General features: G+C 44.2%; 1 long non-coding RNA gene, 1 other non-coding gene and 1 pseudogene across 2 annotated transcripts; 2 read left to right on the top strand and 1 right to left on the bottom strand.

Moving 5' to 3' along the window:
- The first annotated feature begins 2,939 nt into the window (after positions 1-2,939).
- LOC139028028 (uncharacterized) lies at positions 2,940-5,659 on the top strand. Its single transcript, XR_011480166.1, has 3 exons — positions 2,940-4,545; positions 4,681-4,801; positions 5,137-5,659. It is a non-coding gene; the product is annotated as an uncharacterized lncRNA (long non-coding RNA).
- An 11,434-nt stretch (positions 5,660-17,093) lies between these two features.
- Positions 17,094-17,179, top strand: LOC111966972 (U5 spliceosomal RNA; annotated as a pseudogene).
- A 3,418-nt stretch (positions 17,180-20,597) lies between these two features.
- On the bottom strand, positions 20,598-20,713 carry LOC111966970 (U5 spliceosomal RNA). The gene has a single exon (XR_002877702.1). It is a non-coding gene; the product is annotated as a U5 spliceosomal RNA (small nuclear RNA).
- Positions 20,714-21,701: the final 988 nt, after the last annotated feature.

The following is a 21,701-nucleotide window of genomic DNA, read 5'->3' as shown; positions in this document are numbered from 1 at the left end:
AAATACAATTAAGAGTACATGAGTGTTAATGAGGAATTGACAAAGACATTATTAAAATGATGGGATGATGCCACGAGCTCATGAAAATGTATAAAAAGATAGTTATTCTCATCGATCCATTATCCACTCGAAAAGACATTGGATAGAGTCTCTTTGTTCTTGCCCCGAGCCATTGTGGGCCAGGAGTGTTTAATTGGTAGGTTGATTGTAACATATAGTTGGAGAGTATAGACTGTGCTGCACTAAGTGCTCATGTAAAGTGTGAAGTCCGCTTGGCTCCATGTCCTCTGCTGCAGCCATCTGTTATCTGTTTCATAGTTGTCAGCTACAGAAATATTACAGCAGCCAAGAGCAACACACATGGACGCACACACACACACACACACACACACATTTGTGATTTAGAAAAAAAACATTGAAGGAGTTCTTGGCAGTTTCGTGATCAGTGATCAAGATTAGGAAACAGATAAACTCATGGCCGTGACATAATATGTCTCTTTTCTTCAAATTGGAACTGGCTACATTCCACCTCAATTATTTTCAGGCTTAAATAGAAAGGGAATGATGTTCCTCAATTATCTTTGGATGAATCATTATAATGACGATTACTGAGCTAGAAAGTCTACCACCTACTGACGTGTTCCATAAAAATACGTAAATACTAATAAGCACATCAGTCATGAGGATTTTCTATCAATCCAATATTTCTGAGATTAAGTACACAACGGTGGGTTGTAAAGTCTGCTACAGTGTACTATATGCCAAGCCCACGGGATCAATATTATACAGCATAGCATGCTCCCAATCCCATTCATTGATGGCTAATATGATATATCCTTACTATATACCCAGCACATCTCACTGTATATTAGCCTACACATCATCAACGTATAATATAGCTTTAACTACATTTCTTTTCTCTGCATGCCTTCTCATAACTACTCTCCTGTCTGTAATCCACTGTCAAACCAATGTTCCATTACAGAACCCTCATCAGGCTAATGAACTCTGAGCCACTGCATTCATCTCCTCCACTAGCTGGGTGGTAAGTCAGCCATGCTACAGCTCTAATTGGGCAGCACACTCTGACAGTCATGTCCGTGGCTCTGTGTCCGGTTGTCTGTATGTCTGGCCATGGCTGGGTTAGAATACAATCTTACATGGGGAACCTCAGCTCATGGTAATGGGGATGGCAGTGAAAGATGGTGCACGTGTTACACACCACTCCATGGGCAACAATCATTAGTGTACTCACATGATCGTCATGTATGAGAATGGTGCTGGAGGAAAGAAAATAGAGGCTGTTTTTGGTAAATGTATAGGTCATCAGAATGTTGTTAAGGCTCACTGTGGTTCATGCTGAGCCCCCCCCCCCGAGGAAAGCGCTCAACCTGAGTTGCGCCATAACCGAGTTACACCAACTCTACTGTGAACAGTGAACAATATGTTTCTCCATATTGTGTTTGCTGAGCAAATTATCAGTTTAACCCGGCACAGCTGTCAACCCTCAGGATGATGTATACCGTAACGACACATGGAGTTAATTTGCGACCGAAGAGGCCAATTAAATGATAACATTTCTAGTTATTATTGGTGCATGAATTTTAAAAAAAAGTGATTAATATAGCATTAATATGGAGACTGTAGATTGCGTAAATTCCGTCTGTCTAATGATCCCAATAACAGTTTGTGTTCTTCAACTTTTGATATTTTAAATTAATACCTTATTCAGCCAGTGCATTGATAACAAATCATGAATTTGCTAAATGTGGGTAACAGTGTCTTTATTGCTATCATCAGGTGGACTAATTAATGCCGTTACGTAAGTGAACATCTTCAGACCTTACAACTGCATAGACACAAATAGCATTTGGAATTATTTATCACCATGAGATAGTTTGAGGGAACCAGAGTCTTCTGGGGTATGTTGAATATAAGATCATAACTTAGATAAAGAGAAATTAACTTTGAGGAAGTTCTACACTGTAATGGAAAACTGTAAATTTTACTGTAATTTTTGTTGTTGTATTTTCAACAGTAAAATTCTCAAACGTTTTACTGCAGCATACTGAACATTATGGTGCATTGTGGGAAAATGTTGTCGGTAAGGGAAGATTGCTGTATTTTGAATGGTGCTGTAATTCCACCCCACAGTTTACAGTACCTTACCATATTTTTGGAGCGCCAAAAACCTTTTGACCACTAGTGGGTGCATGGTGGTTGTTGTTTTTGGCTCAACAACATATTTTGAGGCGTGCCTTGTAATAGGCTATCTTTGTTGCACCCATGAGTGAGAGCGCTGTAACAATTTAACTCCTATCTGGTTATATTTAGTGATGGGCATTCCGGCTCTTTTCAGTGAGCCTGTTCGTTCGGCTCAGCTCACCAATGGCTCCCAAATGGCTCTTTAAAAAAAACATGTTCTGTATTTTTTCAACTCTAACAGTTTGCGATAGTTTGACTCTGATTGGTGTTAAAACAATTCTAATAAAATAATTGAATGAAATCATACTCTACCTTAACCACAATGTATTTAAAAATGCATTGGTTTGTTATGAAAAAGAATGCTATTAAACATTTGCATTTAAAGTCTAACTTTTTTAATGTATATAAACAAAGTGCATATAAATGTAACAATTCAAAATGAATACAATCTGAACAACATAATAATAGAATATTGCACCATATCAAAGAAAAATAAATAACAATGTGCAAAACTGCAGCATCCCACTAAAAACATTAAACTGGTCCCTCTTTTCTCTCGCTTCTTTATTGCCATGTTATAACCAGCAGCACACAGCAACGCTGACCATATTTTGCTTTTATGAGAGATTTGCATTCAGAAATGCAAGCTGCCTCACTTTCGAGGGGCTGATGCGGTTCCTTCTCTCAGGAGCTCCTCCAAATAGGATCGAACCTCCATTATGGCATCTGCTGAGAGATTCCTTCGTGCTGCATCCCCAGTTGCTCTCCCGTCAAACAGCATCCAAACAGCAGACATTTGTGGCACTACTGCTGGTGCTTCTGCTCCATCTGCTCCCTCTTCTTCCTGTTGCCCTGGTGCCTGGGCCAGCTGACTGCTGGGGCTGTCCCTCCCTGCTACTGAGGTTATTCTTTGAAGAGCCTCATCAATCGCTCTGGCATCACTGAAGGCTAACTTCTTAAACCTGGGGTCAAGTACAGCGGTTCTGATAGCACATATTCCATTCTGTGGAACTTTCTGTCCATTGATGAACATAGGGGTGTCCATCAACTCTGTCACATGTCCTGTGGTTACATTTGCTTCTCTCTGGCGGCTGGCTGTGATTCGCTGCAGACCCTTACATAGGAGTATAATTTTTGAGGCTGTCACATAGCTGAAAAGAGAGAACAGTAACTTATTAGTTCAGGCTCATGTTTTGTCTACTGATACTACATTCTCATCTACTGCTCATATACATATATAATACTGGATTAAATAATGATGTAGTAATAACTGCTTACTGTACCTCTCTCCACTGATCTCCACAGTGACCTGCTCAAAGGGTTCCATGACTCTGCACACCTCCTCCACCACCTCCCATTCCTCTTGGGTCAGAGCATCAACAGGTGCATTGACATTGGCCAGGGTAGAGATGATGGCATCCTTTGACTCAAGAAACCGCTTCAACATATAAAATGTTGAATTCCACCTTGTAGTGCAGTCTTGTTTAGGACTCAGCTCAGGCATCTCCATCTGGCGTTGTGTAGACTTTCGTTTATCGGCACCTACTGTGCTCCTGTGGAAGTGTTCCACAGCTGCTTTCACTTTGTCCACAGTGGGCTTCATCACCTTCAGAGCATCTCTTACAATCAGGTTGATTGTGTGGGCAAGACATGGATGATGGGTACATTTTAAAATGTTCATGACTTTGGTTATGTTAGCTGCATTGTCGCTAACACAACAGACCACTTTTCCATCTACTTGCCATTCCCTGGCCACTCTCAACAGTTCCTCTGCCAAGTTCTCTGAGGCGTGTCTGTCGCTGAACTCAAAGCAGTCCAGAAGACAGCTAGACATCGAAAAATCTTCAATGAAGTGACATGTAACCGACATAAGAAGTGGTTACCCTTGATGTCCAGCAGTCAGTGGTAAGGCAAACTGCAGTAGCTTTTTGGTCTCTTTCCCGCACTGAAGCCTGTGTGCTCTCGTACAGTTGTGGAATACGTGATTTTGAAAGGGTTTTCCTGCTTGGAATTGTGTACAATGGATTTAGACTATTGCTATAATTTCTAAAACCTCTGTCCTCCACGGTCGAAAATGGCTGGAAATCGGTGGCAATCATTTTAGCCAATGCAATATCAATTTGACCTTGTTTTGCTACAGACATAGACTTTGGCATAAACTGGTCCATAGAAGACTGCGTTGCTGTGGGTCGCGAAGTAGGCCTACTTGACTGAGTGGATATATCTCCACGTGTGGAGGTGCTGGCTCCACCACTATCACTAGCAGGCCCGCTAGTTTCTCGAAGCTCCACTACAGCTAGCTTTACAGTTGGGTGCACAGTTCGCATATGCCGGTGTAGGGTGTGAGTAGAACCGGCTTTATATGAGATTTTGTTTTGGCAAATTCTACACTGTGCTCTAACATTGTCTACATTATTAAAATGCATCCAAATGCTACTGTGCTTCCGACTCATTTTCCAGCTGTTGTTTTCACAGCTGTCCTTCCTCTCTCTCCTCGGCTGCTAAGTGTGTGACTGTGAGTGAGTTGGCTCGGCCCTCCCTCACGCATCTTTGGTTCATTGGTTGACACTGCGTGTCTGATTGACAGGAACAACAGGTGAGGCTGTTAGTCTGAGCAGACAGTCAGAACAAATGTGTGTGCACTTGAGCATTTGGCCGATATTATTTTATTTATTTTTTCATTCTTTGAATTAGTTAATTCTATTCATTTAAATCTTTTGGTTATTCATATCTTAATTTTTAATATTTTTATAAATATATTCAGCTCTTCTGATATGCGAGCCGGCTCCCAACGTTCACCTACAAGAGCCGGCTCTTAGATCCGACTCGTTCGCGAACGACCTATCACTAGTTATATTCCCCGTCAATTTAACATGTATACAGTCGGGGACAGATTTGAGTGTCAGCATGTTTTAAACCTGTTTTTCCCAGTCCCCAGCACCAATCCTCCAGTCCCGGTCCCAGCATGACTTCCAGTCCTGGCCCCAACACCAGTACCCACCCAGGTTTTCCCGGTCCCAGCCACATGCAGCAACAACCCTGTACACCGCACCGACCTAGCACAACTGTCACCTGCTTTCAGCAACTGCCAGCCCAGACCCCCCCCCCCCAACCCCCAACAAAAAGACACAGACACATTGTGGACTGACTGACAGACAGATATTTTCTGATTCCTTTTTGATTGATTGATTGCTTCAGTTTTTTTGTTTTTGTTTGATTGGATGACCATTTGGTTTGCCTAATTTGAATTGATAGCTTGTTGTCGGAATTGTTTATTATTTGGCATTTGAAATGAATGATGGATTGAATTTGAACTTGAACATTTTAAACTGTATTAATAAATAAAAAAATGTTGGTCTGTTATGCGCTGTAGATGCTGCCAGTTTGGAAGCCTTTGTTAAGGCCTTTAGAAGTTCAAGTGATATAAAACAGCAAATATTCATTAATATTCTGTAATTTTACATTTTTACATTTAAGTCATTTAGCAGACGCTCTTATCCAGAGCGACTTACAAATTGGAAAGTTCATACATATTCATCCTGTAATATTTGTAAACTAAACACTTTACCAAGCAGCCAACCGGCTTGCACCAATCCCTTGTAAAATAAAATTCTGTGAAATACAAACTAAAATTGACAGTATAATAGTCCATTTTACAGTTGTGTACTGTGTGTCATTACACAGTACATGCTTTGGTACCATATTTATATTACAGGAAGTGTACTGTAATATGAAATACAACATTTTCTTGCCACGAGCTGCCTGTAGGCTACTTTACAATTCACGGTAACCCCTTTACAGTGTACCCATAGCCATTATTCTATGTTATCACCATCAACATATCTCTGGATAGCATACAACCTCCTAACTATCAACCTCTACCATAGAGACAGAGAATGTCTTATCATTGATTTCCATCTGTAGCCTATGGCTTTGTGGTAGTGTGAGGACTGAAATGCTCCCTCTATGTTCAGCAGAATAATTATTCAGATAATCAATATGATCCTGTTGTTTTCTTGCCCCAGGGATGGATTTGTTATATAATGGGAATTTAATATTTTATTTATAGTTATGCTTTCACTCTCCCTCAAATCCGCACCACAATCACAGATTTTTCTCTGCATGTGAATACACAAAATGACGAAGGCATGAACAGGCACAAAGACAAAACACTTTTGAGATTTTACAAAAGCCACGTTTACTTAAACTCTCTGTATAGCATTTAGTAGGCGTTTATCTGAAAATTATTGCCAATCCTCATGTGAAAATACTGTCAAATACTGTAGCTTACCGTTGGTAGAAGCCACAGACAGAAGATGGCAAAGCTGATGAATAGTATCCTCATCTCGTCCCTGAATGTCTTATGTCGAACAAATCTGGACACCGTGGCAATCAAAGTCTGAGAGCAATTCACTTGGAAGAAAACTTAGAACACTTCAGACTGATTAAAAAGTAACAGAAAATGTTGTTAGTGGCTTCAATGACACTCTGCCGTGAGATCCATGGCTCTGTGAAAACAGGACAAACTGGGGGGGAAAGATAAAAAAGTGTTTGAGAGATTCACCTTACTGATGATATTAGACAGCCCCTGTGATTTCATTTGTGCTCTCTAGCTCTCCCTCGCACACTCGCTCTCTTTCTCTCTGTGTCATACATTCACACGTCTGTTTGCTTCTCATCATTTGTACAATGAGAGCAAATTAGAACAACTGTGTATATGTGCATAATTTCACTAACCACCTACCCTGCAGAATTTGCATTGTATCGGACTTTCTTTTGAATTTGACCGTGGTAAAAATAGACCATGGTCAAAGAATACACATTTTGAGGCTAATGATACTCCATGTAGGCTATATAACTGTAGGCAGAATATGAGACCATTGAAATCATAAAGACCCTCTCATCACACTGGTCATAAATTCAAGAGAAAATCTGACAGAATGAAGAGTTGCTCTGCTACTGTCTGTCTGTCACCAAACCTCCTGGCCCGTTAGAACTCATCCCCAGAGAGGTCACTTCTGCCCCTGGTTCTGCCACAGGGAGGCGGACACAATGATAAGAACTCTCTCCCAGTGGAATATAAAGACAGGAGGCATATAGTGCCAGTATGTGTGGATGTAGTTTCTGTAGCCATTTTGGTTGCTGCTCACTATAGTCGTATGTGTGTGATGGTGTGTGGAAATAACCTGATGAGGCAGAGAGATCATTTAATTTCTACATTGCTCTCTTGTCTTTTTTTTTTTTACCACGTGGTTAAAGTTCAGGTTTTAAATGTATATGATAGTCTAACAAGGTAGCACCTACACTAGGGAGTTTAGAAAGCCGTTTTTTACCTGTTAACTGTAGCTTTTCATCTGGTGTAGCAGGACAGTAACTTCATCTGGTGTAGCAGATTTACAATGTGTTTTTATATGTCCTACTTTTACCAGATCAGGGCCCGGTTTCCCAAAAGCAGTCTAAGGCTAAAATTAATCGTTAGAACCTCTGTAGGAGCATCATTAAACCTCTGAGCTGTTTCTCCAAACCACCGTTATTAACGTTGCACTTGAAATTAATCTCATGCCTCGTACACATCGTGACGTATTTCATTATGCCGTACGGCATCTTCATGCAATCTCGTTCCGCTACTGGACGGTTGCCCGTACACATCGTGATCAAATCATCAAATCAAATCAAATGTATTTATAAAGCCCTTCTTACATCAGCTGATATCTCAAAGTGCTGTACAGAAACCCAGCCTAAAACCCCAAACAGCAAGCAATGCAGGTGTAGAAGCACGGTGGCTAGGAAAAACTCCCTAGAAAGGCCAAAACCTAGGAAGAAACCTAGAGAGGAACCAGGCTARGAGGGGTGGCCAGTCCTCTTCTGGCTGTGCCGGGTGGAGARTATAACAGAACATGGCCAAGATGTTCAAATGTTCATAAATGACCAGCATGGTCAAATAATAATAATCACAGTAGTTGTCGAGGGTGCAGCAAGTCAGCACCTCAGGAGTAAATGTCAGTTGGCTTTTCATAGCCGATCATTAAGAGTATCTCTACCACTCCTGCTGTCTCTAGAGAGTTGAAAACAGCAGGTCTGGGACAGGGTAGCACGTCCGGTGAACAGGTCAGGGTTCCATAGCCGCAGGCAGAACAGTTGAAACTGGAGCAGCAGCATGTATTTCATGACGCCGTATGTCATCTTCACACAATCTCATTCCGCTAACTGGACGGAAAGCATAGGCAAAGATGTGTATCACAAATCCAAGATAGACCACATTCTGTCGTTTCCAATGGGAAAAAATGTGTCATCGTGGGCAGAACAAGCAAGGAGGGGGCAGAGCCAAGCACGAGCTAGCGAGATCCAATTGTCACTCTAGCAGGTATTTTCATATTTCCGTTAGAGAACACTTACTCTGTGAAATGTGCACGTGCAATAACTCAATTTGCCCTTGCACTCCTAAACGAAGCCATTTTTGGAAACTTTAGCAAAGGGTAAAGTCTAATAAACTTAGTCCACTCTGTTTGTAACAAATTCTAGTTTTGGGAACAGAAAACTTTATTGAGGACAAATGTTTCATCGATGAATGTCAGCCAAAATCCATCGTTCCATCTTCTGCCACTGCCGGCCACTATACTTGGTAGTTATTGGAAACGCCAAGTGGATGCTTCACATTTATACATCCAGTGAAATATCTGTCTCATTGTTCTATCTGTGGCATAGAGTTTCACAAGACAAGATGGTGGAGAGTCTGACTGCTACCGTAACCAAGCTGCAAGGAATGAAGCTTGTTTGTGGATTGCAACAGAAGTAAAAATCGCATCTATGTTTTCATGACAAGAAATAGCAAACGTGGACCTCCTGAGTGGCGCACCGGTCTAAAGCACTGCATCGCAGTGCTTGAGGCATCACTACAGACCCGGGTCTGATCCCGGGCTGTGTCGTAGCCAGCCGCAACCGGGAGACCCATGAGGCGGCGCATAATTTGCCCAGCGGCGTCCGGGTTAGGGGAGGGTTTGGCCGGCCGGAATGTCCTTGACCCATCGTGCTCTAGCGAGTCCAGTGGCGGGCCGGGCACGTGCACGCTGACACGGTTGCCAGTTGTACGGTGTTTCCTCTGGCACATTGGTGCGGCTGGCTTACGGGTTAAGCGAGCAGTGTGTCAAGAAGCAATGCGGCTCAAGCACCGGAGTTGCTCTAGAGCAGAGTTTCCCAAAGTTTTTTGCCTTAGCACTACACAGCTGATTCAAATATTCTAAGCCTGATGATTAGTTATGGCTAGAGGCCTCCAACGAAGGCCGTCAGTCCGGAGCCTCCAGCGACGCCCTCTAGTCAGGAGCCTCCAGCGACGCCCTCTAGTCAGGAGCCTCCAGCGACGCCCTCTAGTCCGGAGTCTCCAGCGACGCCCTCTAGTCCGGAGCCTCCAGCGACGGGCTTCAGTCCGGAGCAGCCAGAGTCTCCCTCCTGTCCGGAGCAGCCAGAGTCTCCCTCCTGTCCGGAGCTGCCAGAGTCGCCCTCCTGTCCGGGGTCTGCTGCGAGGGTCCCCAGTCCGAGGTCGGCGGCGAGGGTCCCCACTCTGGAGGCGCCACCTAAGTGGGCCAAGCCAGAGGTGGAGCGGGGTCTACGTCCCGCACCAGAGCCGCCACCGCGGTGAAATGCCCACCCCAGACCCTCTCCTATAGGTTCAGTTTTGCGGCCGGAGTCCGCACCTTTGGGAGGGGGGGGGGGGGGGGGTACTGTCACGCCCTGACCTGTTCCTTTTTTATGTCTCTATTTTGGTTTGGTCCGGGCGTGAGTTGGGGTGGGCATTCTATGTTTTGTGTTCTATGTTGTCTATTTATTTGTGTTTGGCCGTGTGTGGTTCTCAATCAGAGGCAGCTGTCTATCGTTGTCTCTGATTGAGAACCATACTTAGGTAGCCTGTTCCCACCTGTGTTTGTCGATAGTTGTTTACTGTTTTGTGTTTTTTCACCTTACAGGACTGTTTCATGCCGTTCACTCTCTTTGTTGTTTTTTTGTCATTCAGTGTTCAGTTTATTTGATTAAATTTACGATGAACACTTACCACGCTGCGTATTGGTCCGATGATTCCTATTCCTCATCATCAGACGAAGAGGAGGAGCGTTACACATATGGAGTAATAGAGATCGTTCTTTACAATCAAGAATTGATTTGTGGGTGATAACCTCTAGTCTTGAGCCCAACACTGTAGAGGTAAAAATACTGCCTGCAGTCCTGACGGATCATCAAGTCATATGGTTGACTGTAAGAATGTGCAGTAATGATGGTAAAAAATACTCTGGTTATTGGAAATTAAATGACTCATTGTTATTGCATGATGATTTAAAAAATGTGATTAAGAATCTAATTTCTGTTTACTGGAGTTTAGCTACATCTAATGCAGAATATGGGAAATATTGGGAACTGCTGAAATTTATAATCCGCTCAGCCTGTGTTACTTATGGGAAACGGCTTGCTTTAAGAAGGAGACGTGAGGTAGCTGAACTCTCTAAGACAATTGCGGATATCAAAGAGATTGAGCATCTTGATCTTAATGAGAAAGCTAAATTGAATGATTTACAGAATCAACTAGATACATTGTATGAGGAAAAGCCTAGAGGAGCTTTCATAAGATCCAGAAAACAATGGCTTGAAAAAGGCAAAAACAACAGTAGATACTTTTTTAATTTGGAAAAGAGGAGAGGGGAACTCAACACACTTCGGAAATGTAAGATTAATGGGGTTACCACTAAGGATAGAGAGTTGTTATCAGACTTTACCACTAAGTTTTAAGAGAATCTTTACTCCTTAGATAACAATTTGAGTGACTAAGGATTCTCCTTGATTCTATAGAGAATGTTCATTCGGTTAGTGAAGAATTCAATCGGTCTTTTTGTCAAGTCTTCAAGGAAGGGTGCTTTTATCCAAAGCTGAGGGACTATCTCGTGCATCCTATCTTTTTTCATCTATTGACATTCCCAAATCCACTTGCTGTACCTTAGATAGGCTATTGTACAACGTCATATGGAAAAACAAGCCACATAAGATAAAAAGAGATGTTATCACCAACAGGGTTTGTGATGGAGGTCTAAATGTCTTAGACTTCACTCTCTTCAATCAGATATCAAAGGTCAACTGGGTTAAAAGGTACATAAAAAATCCTTATAGTTTCTGGAATATTATACCTCATTTTGTTTTTAAGAAGTTCGGAGGGCTTCATTTTTTACTACAATATCCACATATTGTGGGTAAACTTCCTGTGAAAATGGCGGCTTTTCACAAGCAGGTTTTAATGTGCTGGGCTTTGTTGTGTAAACACAACTTTTCACCTCATAAATGTTTTATATGGAACAATGGGTCGATATTACATAGAAACAAGATGTTATTTACCTATAAATGGTTCCTGAAAAACATTGTCCTTGTCAGCCAATTAGTTAATATTAGTGGGAATCTATTTACACGGAGAGAATTTATGGAAAGATACAACTTTGAGGTTTCAAACAAGGAATATGACACTGTTATTAAAGCTATACCTAGTGGGATAAAAACTTTACTTCAGAAAAATGCATATTTTGGAATATCTCCGATTGTCAGCGATATCCAGGTGAATACTAGATACGAAATTCCATAATAATTTATTAAGGGATATTTTCTACAGGAAGTCTATTCCCTCTGCGATATTTTGTTGGGCTTCATCGTTTGATGTAAACTGGCACTGTGCTTGGCTCACTCCACACAAATTTATGGTGACCAATAAAGTAAAGGAGATCTTTAAGATTATCCATAGATTCTATCCGTGTAGTAGCTTGATTTCTAAATATATACCTGATATTACCAGTGAATGCAGTTTTTGTGAACTAGAAACTGAATCTATTGAACACTTCGTCGTCTGAAGAGGAGGAGTAGGGATTGGACCAAAGCGCAGCGTTGAAGGTAGACATAATTTATTAAATGAAAACGACGAAACACGAATAACACTAGAGAAATACAAAACAAATAAACGATGTAGACAGACCTGGACTTGAGAACTTACATATAACGAAGAACGCACGAACAGGTATAGACTACAAACAAACGATACAGTCCCGTGTGGTACGAACATACAGACACAGGAGACAACCACCCACAAACAAACAGTGAGAACACCCTACCTTAATATGGTTCTCAATCAGAGGAAACGTCAAACACCTGCCTCTAATTGAGAACCATTCAGCAACACATTAACCCCAACATAGAAACACAAAACATAGACTACCCACCCAGCTCACGTCCTGACCAACTAAACAAAGTTAAACAAGAGAAAATAAGGTCAGGAACGTGACAAACCCCCCCTAAGTGCGAACTCCGGGCGCACCAGCATAAAGTCTAGGGGAGGGTCTGGGTGGGCGTCTGTCCACGGTGGCGGCTCTGGCGCTGGTCGTGGTCCCACCCCACCATAGTCACTAACCGCTTTCGTAGCCTCCTCAAAATGACCACCCTCCAAATTAACCCCACTAGCTTAAGGGGCAGCACCGGAATGAGGGCATCTCCGAGATGAGGGGCATCTCCGGAATGAGGGGCAGCTCGGACTGAGGACGGATCCGGCTGGCTGGCTCTGGCGGATCCTGGCTGGCTGGCTCTGGCGGATCCTGGCTGGCTGGCTCTGGCGGATCTGGCTGGCTGGCTCTGGCGGATCCTGGCTAGACGGCTCTGGCTGCTCATGGCTGGCTGACGGCTCTGGCTGCTCATGGCTGGCTGGCGGCTCTGGCTGCTCATGGCTGGCTGCTCTGGCTCTCTGGCTGGCTTGCGCTCTGGCTCATGGCTGGCTGGCGGCTCTGGCTGCTCATGGCTGGCTGACAGCTCTGGCTGCTCATGGCTGGCTGGCGGCTGGCTGCTCTGGCTGGCTGCGGCTCTGGCTGCTCATGGCTGGCTGGCGGCTCTGGCTGCTCATGGCTGGCTGCGGCTCTGGCTGCTCATGGCTGGCTGGCGCTCTGGCTGCTCATGGCTGGCTGGCGGCTCTGGCTGCTCATGGCTGGCTGGCGGCTCTGGCTGCTCATGGCTGGCGGCTCTGGCTGCTCATGGCTGGCTGGCGGCTCTGGCTGCTCATGGCTGGCTGGCGGGCTCTGGCTGGTCCTGTCTGGCGGAAGGCTCTGGCTATCCTGTCTGGCGGAAGGCTCTGCTGATCCTGTCTGGCGGAAGGCTCTGGCTGATCCTGTCTGGGAAGGCTCTGGCGTGATCCTGTCTGGCGGAAGCTCTGGCTGATCCTGTCTGGCGGAAGGCTCTAGCGGCTCCTGTCTGGCGGAAGGCTCTAGCGCTCCTGTCTGGCGGAAGGCTCTAGCGCCCTGTCTGCGGAAGGCTCTAGCGGCTCCTGTCTGGCGGACGGCTCTAGCGGCTCCTGTCTGGCGGACGGCTCTGAAGGCTCAGTGCAGACGGCGGCTTTGCAGGCTCAGTACAGACGGGCGGCTTTGAAGGCTCAGTACAGACGGGCGGCTTTGAAGGCTCGGGACAGACGGGCGGCTCTGACGGCTCGGGACAGACGGCGGCTCTGACGGCTCGGGACAGACGGGCGGCTCTGAGGCTCGGACAGACGGGCGGCTCTGACGGCTCGGGACAGACGGGCGGCTCTGACGGCGCTTGGCAGACAGACAGCTCTGGCCGGCTGAGGCGCACTGTATGCCTGGTGTGTGGTGCCGGAACTGGAGGTACCGAGCTAAGGACACGCACCTTCAGGCTAGTGCGGGGAGCAGCAACAGGGCACACTGGACTCTCAATGCGTACTATAGGCCTGGTGCGTGGTACCGGCACTGGTGGTACCGGGCTGAGGGCACGCACATCAGGGCGAGTACGGGGAGAAGGAACAGTGCGTACAGGACTCTGGAGATGCACAGGAGGCTTGGTGCGTGGCGTAGGCACTGGTGGTAATGGGCTGGAGACACGCACCACAGGGCTAGTACGTGGAGGAGGAACAGGGCTCTGGAGACGCACAGGAAACTTGGTGCGTGGTGTAGGCACTGGTGGTACTGGGCTGGAGCGGGGAGGTGGCGCCGGAAATACCGGACCGTGCAGGCGTACTGGCTCCCTTGAGCACTGAGCCTGCCCAACCTTACCTGGTTGTATGCTCCCCGTGAGGTGGAATAACCCGCACCGGGCTATGTAGGCGAACCGGGGACACCATGCGTAAGGCTGGTGCCATGTAAGCCGGCCCGAGGAGACGTACTGGAGGCCAGATATGTAGAGCCGGCTTCATGGCACTTGGCTCAATGCTCAATCTAGCCCGGCCGATAGGAGGAGCTGGTATGTACCGCACCGGGCTATGCACACGTACAGGAGACACCATGCGCTCTACTGCGTAACACGGTGTCTGCCCGTACTCTCGCTCTCCACGGTAAGTACAGGGAGTAGGCGCAGGTCTCCTACCTGACTTCGCCACACTCCCTTTTATCCCCCCCCCAAGAAATTTTTGGGGTTTCCTTTCGGGTTTCCAGCCACGTCTCCTTGCTGCCTCCTCATACCACCGCTCCTGGGCTTTAGCTGCCTCCCTCTCTGCTGCCTCCCTCAACACATTAACCCCAACATAGAAACACAAAACATAGACTACCCACCCAGCTCACGTCCTGACCAACTAAACAAAGTTAAACAAAGGAAAAATAAGGTCAGGAACGTGACAACTGATTCCACAATTGAACGTGGATATGTCATAAATCTCTTTATTTTATTAGGAAAAATGTTCATACACAAATCTAAATTTATGAAGAAAAATCCCCTTTTCTTAATTTTTAAAATTTGATTTGGAAAACTATTTAGAGTAATTAAAACGTATACAAAACAAAATGTTTAAAAAAATTATTCGCTACATGTCTGTATTTGAATTGATATAATGTGGATTAGTTTTTTTTATAAAAAATATATATATATATTTGTGGAATCCCTCTGGCTGTTATGTTTTGCATGTTACTGTTAATAATAAAAAATAATAATAATTATGAATAAATAAAAACATTGGTGCGGCTGGCTTCCAGGTTAAGTGGGCATTGTGTCAAGAAGCAGTGTGGCTTGGTTGGGTTGTGTTTCGGAGGATTCAGGGCTCTCGACCTTTGCCTCTCCTGAGTCCGTACGGCAGTTGCAGCGATGAGACAAGCCTGTAAGTACCATGAAATTGGGGAGGAAAAGGGGTAAAAACTTTTATTTATTGAAAATTATAACTTTGAAAGGTCACACCCCTAACCCTGATTGACCTAAAGTCACGAAATCAGGGTACATAGCTCCTTCCACTTACTATGGTTTTTAAACATGAAGGCCTAAAGCGGAAAAACCACATGTTAGGCTTGTAGGCCTACAGCTAGAGCTGCTACTACTTCTAATTAGCAAACCAACAACAATTAAACAAGGCAACAGTAAACATGTTGTCCCCCACGAATGATGTAGCGCCCCTCTTTGGGCCAATCAGTGTAATTTTGTAAATGATGGATCTCTATTGGCAAGATGCATCATTCACCAAAGATTAGTCTAAATCGGGCCAGTGGTGTCTGAGATATCGCGTGGGTTAGTTAGACTCATATCCCTGAGCATATGTGCCAAATTCCATCACTCTGAGCCAAACAGATCAAACGATATAAACATGTGCCCATTATAGGGCCACCTTGTGGTCGATATGAAAGTCCTTGCATATGTTGAGTCTTGACAGTGTTTGCAACATGTGTACCAAATGTTGTTACAAAACAAATATCCTTGACTGATTTATATGCATTTATGTGCCAGACACGCCCACGTGAATGTTTATTGGTCAAAATGTTGTTTTAGTTACTCGCCTGGAAAGTATTGCGTTGAGATACCTTTGTCCATACATGCCACATATCAAATTTCTTACAAATCGTGCCAGAACAGTAGCCTAGAGTTTTAAGAGTTTTTCACAAAATTCATAATGGTGGAAAATCCACAAATGTGTTCCTTGTAAGTGATAGGACTCAAATGACTGCATTGGTGTATTCGTGTTTCACTTGTAGCTAGGCCCCTAATAATTAACCGCGAGGGCCCTGAGAGGGAGCCCCATTAGTCCCATGGGCTTTCGTCTTAACTTGTCCATTATCATTCACACTGTCACGGTCCACGGGCCTATTTTTAAGGACACCCAAGATTCACATAAATTGATGGTTCAATGTACTTATGATAGCATCAGTGTCAAAGTGGCAAGCCCTTCTACTATATAAATGGTTCAGGCCAGTCCACGACCACCCTGCACGCAGTGGGTTTCATAGGCTATCATGGTGTGTAGTACTTAGTATGACCACAGCATGTCGCTAAGATTTTTTTTATTATATCAAAAGAGTGGAGCTAATCGATTTTGCATGTTGCAGTTGCGTAAATTACTATACACATAATGACGCATTATACACAAATGCTTAGAGTCCAGACCTAACGAAGATGTCAACACAGAGTTTAGAAAATGTAGGCTTTGTTTGAGGACTGCACTATGGGGATGTGGCAGAGATGTTAGCTGTACTACGCATGCGTGTGAGTTGCACGGTGGATCAGTTGAATACAGACGTAAGACATTTCAATTAATTTTGTTTCCTTTTTGACTATGCCTTTTACTAATAGCTATAACATTATTCCCCAGGTATAATTCGATTAAATAAAAGTAGTGGTGTATGGCATTTGGCACTATCTCTATATATAGATTGAGAAATTAGGAAGTGGTTGTAATAATCCCCAGCATGCATTTCATGCGGAGTTATAGGCTACTAAACATTTAAATATAATAGTAATACTGCAAAATGTTTCCACTACGAATGTGGTATTCTTTTCATTTGAATATAATAAAACTGTGATTTGCCGAAATTACAATTTGGGTGATATTGTTATATACAACGTTACCGGGACTTGTAATGAATTGAATGTGGTGAGAACCGGTTCGTTTAGTCTGCAGTACACTCTGGTTTCTCTTCAGATCGCATAAATCTTTCGCCTTTTACTAAAGATTTCCGTGGGGAGGAACATTATGNCGTTCGTCTGCGAACGAGCTCACCATCCGGACTCATGCACTGGCCGTAAGTAACTAGCAGAGTCACGACCAACGGTGTTGTTTTTAACACACTTGATATCAATGGAATCTCATTTAAGATTTTGAAAATGATTCATGGCATTTATGTTTCTTCCAGTGTGAGTTAAAAATTACATTCTGTTATCATGTTGACACAGCAACATATCACGTATAGCCAGTCCATGGTTATAGTCTACGAAGAAGAGGAAAACAAACAATAATCAATTGGGGAAACACTAGCGAAAACACTACGCAGATAGTTGAGAGCTATTTACTTATTCAACATTTTAATTTAGGAACAAGGAGTACAAATTTACAGTGCATTCGGAAAGTATTGCAGGACCTTAACGTTTTCAAAGTTTTGTACAATTGCAGCGTATTCTAAATTTGATCAAAATCAATTTTTCCTCGTCAATCTACACACATACTCCAATAATGGACAAAGCAAAAACAGTTTTGTAATTTTTGCAAATGTATACAAAAAAAGAAAAAACTTGAAAATATCACATTTACATTAAGTATTCAGACCCTTACTTCAGTACTTTTGTTGAAGAACTTTGGTAGGATTACAGCCTCAAGGCCTTCTTGGTATGACGCTACAAGTTTGGTGGCAAACGCTGTATTTGGGTGTTTTCCCATTCTTCTCTGCAGATCCTCTCAAGCGTCTGTCAGTGTTGATGGGTGAGCGTCAGCTGCGACGCTATTATCAGGTCTCTCCAGGTTCGATGGTCAAGTCCGGGGTTCTGGCTGGCGACTAGACATTCAGAGACTTGTCCTGAAGCCACTCTATGCATTTGTCTTGGCTGTTGCTTGTCCTGTTGCTCAGTCGTGACGGTTCACTGAACGCGCTGGAGCAGGTTTTCAACAAGGATCTCTCTACTTTTCTCTGGTTCATCTTTACCTTTGATCCTGACTTAGGTGTCCCAGTCCCTGCCGCTGAAAAACTCCCCACAGCATGATTGCTGCACCACCATGCTTTCATCGTAGGGATGGTGCCAGGTTTCCTCCAGACTGACGCTTGGGCATTGAGTGCCCAAAGATTTCCATTCTTGGTTTCATCAGACCAGAGGCATCTTGTTTCTCATGGTCTGAAAGTCCTTCAGGTGCCTTTTGGCAAACTCCAAGCGGGCTGTCATGTGCCTTTTACTTAGGAGTGGCTTCCGTCTAGCCACTCTTCCATAAAGGCCTGATTGGTGGATGTGCTGTAGAGATTGTGTTCCTTCTGGAAGGCTCTCCCATCTCCACACAGAGGAACTCTGGAGCTCTGTCAGAGTGACCATTGGGTTCCTGGTCATCTCCCTGACCAAGTCCCTTCTCCCCCAATTTGGTACCCTTGCCCAGATTCTGTTCCTCAACACAATCCTGTCTCTGAGCTCTAAGGACAATCCTTCGACCTAATGGCTTGGTTTTTGCTCTGACATGCACTGTCTACTGTGGATCTTATATAGACAGCTGCGTGCCTTTTCAAATTCATGTCCAATCAATATACATTTACCACAGGTGGACTCCATTCAAGTTTGTAAAAACATCTCAAGGATGATCAATGGAAAACAGGATGCACCTGAGCTCAATTTCAGTGTCATAGAAAAAAATGTTATAAAACTAGTTTTTCCTTTGTCGTTATTGGGTATTGTTGTAGATTGATGAGGGCAAAATCTACCTTAATCAATCTTAGAATAAGGCTGTAACGTAAACAAAAAATTTGGAAAAAGTCAAGGGGTCTGAATACTTTCCGAATGTACTGTACACTGCATGACCAAATTTATGTGGACACCTGCTTGTTGAACATCTCATTCCAAAATGATGGGCTTAAAATGGAGTTGGTCCACCCTTTGCTGCTATAACAGCCTCCTCTCTTCTGGGAAGCTTTCCACTAGATGTTGGAACATTATGCAGGGACTTGCTTCCATTCAGCACAAGACATTAGTGAGGTTGGGCCGATTAGGCCTGGCTCGCAGTCTGTGTTGCATTTCATTCCAAGGTGTTTGATGGGGTTGAAGGTCAGGCTCATGAAGGCCAGTCAAGTTCTTCCACACCGATCTCGACATACCATTTCTGTATGGACCTCGCTATTGTGCACTCGGGGGCATGTGTCATGCTGAAAACAGGAAAGGGCCTCCCCAAACTGTTCTCCACAAAGTTGGAAGCACCAGAATTGTCTGGAAGGGTGGAACATCACTGGAACTAAGTGGCCTAGGACGGACCATCAAAAACGCCCCAGACCATTATTCCTCCTCCACCAAACTTTACAGTTGGCACTATGCATTGGCAGGAGTAGAGTTCTCCTGGCCATCCGCCAAACCTGATTTGTCAGTTGGACACCCAGATGGTGAAGCGTGATTCATCAATTTGTAAGTCGCTCTGGATAAGAGCGTCTGCTAAATGACTTAAATGTAAATGTAAATCACTCCAGAGAATGCGTTTCCAGTGCTCCAGAGTCCAATGGCGATGAGCTTTACACCACTCCAGCCGACGCTTGGCATTGTGCATGGTGATCTTAGGCTTCTGTGCGGCTGCTAGGTCATGGAAACCCATTTCATGAAGCTCGTGATGAACAGTTCTTGCACTGACGTTGCTTCCAGAGGCAGTTTGGAACTCGGAAGTGAGTGTTGCAACCGGGGACAAAACATTTTTACGAGCTACGCGCTTCAGCACTCGGCGGTCCCGTTCTGTGAGCTTGTGTGGCCTACCGCTTCGTGTCTGACCTGTTGTTACCACTAGATGTTTCCACTTCACAATAACAGCACTGACAGTTGACTGGGGCAGTTCTAGCAGGGCAGAAATTTGATTTGAACCTGAATGTTCAAATGGCATGTGACAATCTCCCAACAAAGTCACAGGAACTCCAATAGGCTATACAATAAAACCTTTGACGCATATGGTTCACATACACTATACATATACAAAAGTATGTGGACAACCGTTCAAATTAGTGGATTTGGCTCTTTATACTATACCCGTAGCAGCCACAGCTAAACCTCGTTTCAAATGTATCAAAAAATSATCTTATTTGTATGCCTATCAATCAACAAATCTACATTGTTTAAAGCACACGTGTTCAAGTCTCAGTCTCAAATGACAGCTCCAATAAGCCCTATTTGGTAAACGACATGTGAACGGGAGGCTTGTAAAATCATGACTCTTTCGAGTTTTCAGTTCACCGTTCGCCGGTAGGGGTCCTGCGTGCTCTGGGCATTGCTGACTAAAGTGAACGAAATATTTGTATTTTGAACAAACGAACAGAAAAGATCAGAGTAAGTACAAATATTCCAACTTCTCGTCACTAGTTACAACTTGATTAAGCAGACGACCTGTAGCTCTCTATGGTAAAAGCCTTTACATACACCACACCTCACCAATCTTCCTCAGTATTCATTTCACAACAGTAGGAAGCCCAGCCGTGAGGCCGGGCATCAAAAAATTCGTTGATACTCATAATGTTCCTCCCCACGGAAATCTTTAGTAAAAGGCGAAAGATTTATGCGATCTGAAGAGAAACCAGAGTGTACTGCAGACTAAACGAACCGGCTCTCAACATCTTCAATTCATTACAAGTCCCGGTAACGTTTTATATAACAATATCACCCAAACTGTAAAGTCGGCAAATCACAGTTTTATTACATTCAAATGAAAAGAATACCACATTCGTAGTGGAAATATTTTGCAACATTATTATTATATTTAAACATTTAGTAGCCTATAATTCCGCACGAAATGCATGCTGGGGATTATTACAACACTTCCTATTTCAGCCACACCCGTTGCTGACAGGTGTATAAAATTGAGCACACAGCCATGCAATCTCCATAGACAAACATTGGCAGTAGAATGGCCTTACTGAAGAGCTACGTGACTTTCAACTTGGCACCGTCATAGAATGCCACCTTTCCAACAAGTCAGTTCATCAAATTTCTGCCCTGCTAGAGCTGCCCCAGTCAACTGTCAGTMCTGTTATTGTGAAGTGGAAACATCTAGTGGTAACAACAGGTCAGACACGAAGCGGTAGGCCACACAAGCTCACAGAACGGGACCGCCGAGTGCTGAAGCGCGTAGCTCGTAAAAATGTTCTGTCCRCGGTTGCAACACTCACTTCCGAGTTCCAAACTGCCTCTGGAAGCAACGTCAGTGCAAGAACTGTTCATCACGAGCTTCATGAAATGCGTTTCCATGACCTAGCAGCCGCACAGAAGCCTAAGATCACCATGCACAATGCCAAGCGTCGGCTGGAGTGGTGTAAAGCTCATCGCCATTGGACTCTGGAGCACTGGAAARGCATTCTCTGGAGTGATGAATCATGCTTCACCATCTGGGTGTCCAACTGACAAATCAGGGTTTGGCGGATGCCAGGAGAACTCTACCTGCCCCAATGCATAGTGCCAACTGTAAAGTTTGGTGGAGGAGGAATAATGGTCTGGGGCTGTTTTTGATGGTCCGTCCTAGGCCACTTAGTTCCAGTGATGTTCCACCTTCCAGACAATTCTGTGCTTCCAACTTT

This window comes from Salvelinus sp. IW2-2015, linkage group LG7, assembly GCF_002910315.2.
Source record: "Salvelinus sp. IW2-2015 linkage group LG7, ASM291031v2, whole genome shotgun sequence".
NCBI classification, from domain to species: domain Eukaryota; kingdom Metazoa; phylum Chordata; class Actinopteri; order Salmoniformes; family Salmonidae; genus Salvelinus; species Salvelinus sp. IW2-2015.
Note: the sequence above shows the minus strand (reverse complement) of the source record. Positions and strands in the feature narration are given on the sequence as shown.